Source organism: Euprymna scolopes, unplaced genomic scaffold (assembly GCF_053919585.1).
Source record: "Euprymna scolopes isolate OS-2025 unplaced genomic scaffold, ASM5391958v1 sca38, whole genome shotgun sequence".
Lineage (NCBI taxonomy): Eukaryota > Metazoa > Mollusca > Cephalopoda > Sepiida > Sepiolidae > Euprymna > Euprymna scolopes.
Window position 1 is genome coordinate 150,295 of NW_027633413.1, and position 5,878 is coordinate 156,172.

The window sequence follows — 5,878 nt, forward strand, 5'->3', positions numbered from 1 at the left end:
CCACAGCGCCAGTTCTGCTTACCAAAAGTGGCCCACTTGGCACTCGCATTCGAGGTGACCAACCGCCCAGCGAAGCGTGCTGGCGGCGGCGGCCGGATGGGTCGGCTCCGTCGTTCGGGAGAGTCGGCCCGTTCCACCCGTTCCGAGTTCGAGAGTAGGTCGAGGCCGTGAACGGCCCCGGGGCCTCCAATCGTTCGCTTTACCGGATGGAATTGCGACGATCGAGCGCCAGCTATCCTGAGGGAAACTTCGGAGGGAACCAGCTACTAGACGGCTCGATTGGTCTTTCGCCCCTACACCCGGTTCCGACGATCGATTTGCACGTCAGAGGCGCTTCGGACTTCCACCAGAGTTTCCTCTGGCTTCATCCCGACCGGGCGTGGATCGCCATCTTTCGGGTCCCTGGTCGCTCGCTACGCCAGAGTCGGCCGAGTCGTACTCGGAAAAAGGGGAAACCGACCCGGGGGTGATGCGCCCGCGCGCAGCGCCTAAACTCGACGACAAAATAGGACTAGTTCAAGCCGCGGGATCTCACCGATGGGCGGAAGGAGGATATGGAAGCTGGCGCCCGGCAATTCCCCTTTTTGGAAGATGCGCCGGTCCCCTCTCGGGGAGGAGGGAAAAACAACCGCACGTCAGCCACGAGCCTTCCCTCTCCTATCTCTCTCGGGAAGAGAGAAAAAAGGAAAAGTTGCGGGCACCGCAGCAGCGACGGCGGAAGGCCGAAAACGCCGCGCCGGCGGGATCGGGCACGGCTCGGAGGCGGGTGAGGCGAGGAGAAGACGACGGCACGAGACCGACGACACCCCCCGACGACCCCCGGACGACTTTGCCACGACACCTCTCCCGATCGACGCCCTCCTACACGCTCTCTCGCTTTCGCTTCGCCTTCGGGGTTAGTCAGAGGTGGCCCCTACGACTCGCGAACGGCCAGGACTCCTCGGTCCGTGTTTCAAGACGGGTCGGGTGGGTTGCCGATGCACGTCGCTGACCCGGGGTGGCGGGCGGCTCGAGTAAAAAAGCGTCGCCGAGCGACCTCTCCGGAAACGGAAACGGGCGCGGGCGGGGTTGCCCCCGACAAGAACCCGAAACGTCGGCGAGGTGCGTGACGGCGAGGCCGCGCCAGTCCTATCCCGCCTCTCATCGCGCACGCGCCCGAGACGGTGGGGCGCCTAAGGAGCGACACACAGAGTGCGTCGCCCGCACGCGACTTCCGGCGGGATCAAAACGGACCGGCTCGCCACGTGTAACGGATCGTGTCAGATTTCCTCCGTTCCCGGCAGAAAGGGGCAGTTACGTTCGCGGGCCCGACGGCCGGTGGCCCCCGACTTCACAAGGTGGGAAGACGGGGGTTTTCAGGGTGATGAAACGCCTGCCGCCTACGGAAAAAAACCCGCGTGTTCGACCTGCACGCCGGGAACGGGTCGCGACGACGGACCGGAGGGGAAGTGCGTCCGGTGCCGGCCGCGCGGAGGTCGCGCCGAAGCGCCCGCGCCATGATTACGCCGAGCGATGAGAAGGGGACGGGTGCAGCGGAGTCGCGCGCGGAGGGAGCAGGAGGAAAGAAGAAGCGGCGGCGACGGATGCGGCGGGTTAGGGCCCGGCGGCAGCAGCGATCGAGAGGACGAGTCCCCTCCGTCGCAGCCAACCGACGCAGCCACCTACCGACGCCGCGGTCGTCACCACGTTTCCCTTCCCGCTATCCACGCGGCCCGTCTCCTTCGTCGGCGACGCGGGCACAAAAGCTGGCCCGCGGAGAACGAGTTCCCCGCGGACACGACGAACGACGACCTGTGCCGCGACGGCCTCTCTTTCAAGAACACACATCGAGTTTGGGCTCGAGCCTAGGCAGCACCGGACTGAGTCCCCCCGCGATCGCGGTGAGCGGTCCCACCCGTTTACCCCTGGGCGGTTTCACGTTCTCTTGAACTCTCTCTCCAAAGTTCTTTTCAACTTTCCCTCACGGTACTTGTCGACTATCGGACTCGTCCCGGTATTTAGCCTTGGATGGAGCTTACCACCCGATTTGGGCTGCGTTCCCAAGCAACCCGACTCTCGGATCGAAGGCCGTCGCTCGCCGTCCGCACCGAATGGGCCTGGCACCCGCCGCGGGCGGCCCCGATCGAGGGAACTCCGAACTATGCGAGACGAAAACGAACGGCTGCCTTCGACCCATGCGCCACACGTCCCGAAGCCTTTAACTTGCGACGGGATTCGGCGTTGGGCTTCTCCCGGTTCACTCGCCGTTACTAAGGGAATCCCGGTTGGTTTCTTTTCCTCCGCTTAGCGATATGCTTAAGTTCAGCGGGTCGTCTCGTCCGAGCCGAGGGCGGCGGTTTTTAGTAGAGTGTGGTGTTTGGAGGAGAGGAATCTCGATCGGTACCCTCCGTGTGACGACGGCTGGCCGATATAGCGCCCGTCCGACCGAAAATGAAGAAGCCAACAATTAAAAAAAAAGCGTGGGTCCTCCCCATCCGACGTTGCCTACGACGCGGCCACCTTTTTACGGTGCGACGGCCGTGCTCGTCGCGCTGCTCGAGGCGTCGCTGAGAGACACCTTCATGAGGCAGAGAGCGAGACGAGCAGGCGGCGCTTACGTCGGCAGTCGGTTAGGTCGGTGCTTTTTTTTTTGTTTTGTTCTCCCTTCGGCTGCTTTCGGACAGACTCCTCCTGCTCCTCCTCCACAGTGTTTCTTCACGCGGTCGAAAAGGGAAAAGACTCCGCGGTCTGCCAGCGGGAGACGAAGGAGGAGGCCGGAGAGGGTTTTAAAAAAAAAAAAGACATTGAAAGGAGTCAATTCTTTTTTTATTTTTCTTCCCCCTCGTCACTCGCTCCTGCGACGTCCCGGTTACCACCGTGCCGAGGACCGGGCGGGCACGGGGACGGCAAGATGTCGTTTCGTTAACGGAGAAAGACATGTAACGTTCCGCCTCTCGACCGGACGTGGCCCCGAGACAAGGGATCTCGGGGCCGCAATGTGCGTTCGAGGTGTCGATGTTCACTGAGTCCTGCAATTCGCATCAGTTCTCGCGGCTGGCCGCGCTCTTCATCGACGGACGAGCCGAGTGATCCCCCGTCCAGGGTTCAGCACTTGGGTTTTTTATATTAGTTTTTGTTTATATAGATTTAGTAGTGTGCGAGGAGGTCTGTGCGAGGAGGCGTGACGGCATTGCAATGTCGCGAGTAGTTTGTTTTTAGCTAGCGGCGGTGGCACAGCGGCTGCAAAAAAAACAAAAAACGATAAAGCGGCGACAAGGCAAAGAAGAAGCGGCCATCACTTGCGGTGGGCGAAAAAACAAACAGGTGGTAAGACGCGGAAGCAAGCAAGAAGAGCTGGGGCTTTAAAAACCTCCGCGTCACCACAAATCTATCTCTCGCTCCGCCTTTTATAGGTTTGTTTGCGCGCATTCGAGGCGTTGACGCCGACAGACAGAGGAGGTAGGCCGGAAAACAACAAACCAGTCTCGAACGGGAAAACGGTAATGATCCTTCCGCAGGTTCACCTACGGAAACCTTGTTACGACTTTTACTTCCTCTAAACGATCGGGTTCGGTCGTCTTCTCCAGGCATCGAACGCCGAGGCGTAGATGCACGAGTGTCGTGACGGACACGTCGCGCACTGCCCGGCGGCGTCGTCGGCCAGATCCGAGGACCTCACCGGACCGTTCGATCGGTAGTAGCGACGGGCGGTGTGTACAAAGGGCAGGGACGTGATCGACGCGGGCTGTTGACCCGCGCCTACCGGGAATTCCTCGTTCACGGGGTTGGTTACAGGCCCCGATCCCTATCACGGGAGGTGGTTCAGAGGTTTCCCAACCCTCTCGGGCCGGGGCGAAGTCCCCGCTGATACCTCCAGTGTAGCGCGCGTGCGGCCCCGGACATCTAAGGGCATCACAGACCTGTTATCGCTCCGCCTCGTGTGGCTTTCTGCCACCCGTCCCTCTAAGAAGTGCGTGAGAAAACCGACCCGGACCCGAGCGCCACGGAGGACGCCGAGCCCGCCGTAAAAATCACTGACATCGGCGCACTAGTTAGCAGGCCGGAGTCTCGTTCGTTATCGGAATCAACCAGACGGATCGCTCCACCAACTAAGAACGGCCATGCACCACCACCCACCGAATCGAGAAAGAGCTATCGATCTGTCAATCCTACCGGTGTCCGGACCGGGTGAGTTTTCCCGTGTTGAGTCAAATTAAGCCGCAGGCTCCACTCCTGGTGGTGCCCTTCCGTCAATTCCTTTAAGTTTCAGCTTTGCAACCATACTCCCCCCGGAACCGAACTCTGGTTTCCCGCAGGCTACCCGCCGGGTCATGGAAGCGAACGCCGGCGGATCGCCGGTCGGCATCGTTTACGGTCGGAACTACGACGGTATCTGATCGTCTTCGAACCTCCGACTTTCGCTCTTGATCGAGGAAAACGTGCTTGCCACACGCCATCGCTGCAGTTCGTCTTGCGACGATCCAAGAATTTCACCTCTAACGTCGCAATACGAGTGGCCCCGACCGCTCCCTTCGATCATTGCCTCGCCGTAGACGGAGACCGACAGACGTAGACGAGGCCCTCTTCCATCATTCCATGCTTATCGTATGCAAGCTTGAACAGCCCGCTCTGAGCACTCTAATTTTTTCAAAGTGAACGTACCGGCCGCCGCGGACACTCGGTTAAGAGCACCCTTGGAGGAGAAACCGCCGACCGCAACACGCGCGCAGACAAGACACGAAGCAGGGACTCGGAGCGGACCGGGGGGTTCAAAAAAAAAGAGGAACGCGCGGAAAGGGAGAGGGAGAGAAGCGCGGGGGTCAGAGTGCGGGGATGCGAATGAACACACCCAAACACACACACGTAGCACCCCCCCGTTAGACTACTCCCGGAACCGAACCGACGACCACTTGTTTTTTTTTTTCCCGGATCCCGATCACGACCTCCTCGTCCACCTCGCCGGCAGGACCGCGTGGCGGGTATGCTAGCGGTTGACACCGGCGGAAAGGGCCGGGAATGCGAACGGACGACCAAAGTCAACGACGGACGATGGCGCCGCCGCCCCGGGGCCGCTTGCGCGACCACGAACCCGAGTTCGGACTACGAGCTTTTTAACCGCAACAACTTTAATATACGCTACCGGAGCTGGAATTACCGCGGCTGCTGGCACCAGACTTGCCCTCCGGTTGGTCCTCGTTAACGGATTTGAAGTGTACTCATTCCGATCGCGGGGCCTCGACAGAGTCCCGCGTCGTTATTTTTCGTCACTACCTCCCCGTGCCGGGAGTGGGTAATTTGCGCGCCTGCTGCCTTCCTTGGATGTGGTAGCCGTTTCGCATGCTCCCTCTCCGGAATCGAACCCCGATTCCCCGTTACCCGTAGTAACCACGGTAGGCACTTAACCGACCGTCGACAGTTGATAGGGCGGACCCTCGAGAGACCCGTCGCCGGGCGTGAAAGCTCGTGCGATCGACCAGTGAGTTATCCAGAGTCACCAAAGCGGAGCGCGCCGCCCTATGAGCCCCGCCACCGAACGGACCCGCGAGCGGGAACGCCGACGACGGGAGGACGGAATGACGCGCATCGGTCTCAGTCTAATATGTAGCGCCGCGACCCGGAACGGCCGACGCGGGTGCCAGCGCGCGAGGCGTGGCGACGACGGCGCGCCGACCGATCGCGGCCTGTGTCACATGTATTAGCTCTAGAATTGCCACAGTTATCCATCGCCTCCGAGGAGGAATACGGTCCCGAGGATTAGGTCCGGTTCCTGAGCCATTCGCGGTTTCGCCCGTTCTAATGCGTGGCGTGAACTTACACTTGCATGGCTTAAGCTTTGAGACAAGCATATGACTACTGGCAGGATCAACCAGGTATCGTTGGAATTTGGGACTTTGTTTCG

The 5,878-nt window shown here is 60.6% G+C and overlaps 2 non-coding genes and 1 pseudogene across 2 annotated transcripts in view; all 3 read right to left on the minus strand.

The window, feature by feature from the left end:
• Positions 1–2,332, minus strand: part of LOC145274424 (large subunit ribosomal RNA) — a 5,721-nt gene extending 3,389 nt beyond the window's left edge. The window contains exon 1 of the ribosomal RNA XR_013866664.1: positions 1–2,332. This exon is cut by the window's left edge and continues 3,389 nt beyond it. This is a non-coding gene — a ribosomal RNA (large subunit ribosomal RNA).
• Positions 2,333–2,927: 595 nt separating this feature from the next.
• On the minus strand, positions 2,928–3,085 carry LOC145274406 (5.8S ribosomal RNA). Its single transcript, XR_013866658.1, has one exon. It is a non-coding gene; the product is annotated as a 5.8S ribosomal RNA (ribosomal RNA).
• A 395-nt stretch (positions 3,086–3,480) lies between these two features.
• On the minus strand, positions 3,481–5,852 carry LOC145274408 (small subunit ribosomal RNA; annotated as a pseudogene).
• Between the last annotated feature and the right edge of the window lie 26 nt (positions 5,853–5,878).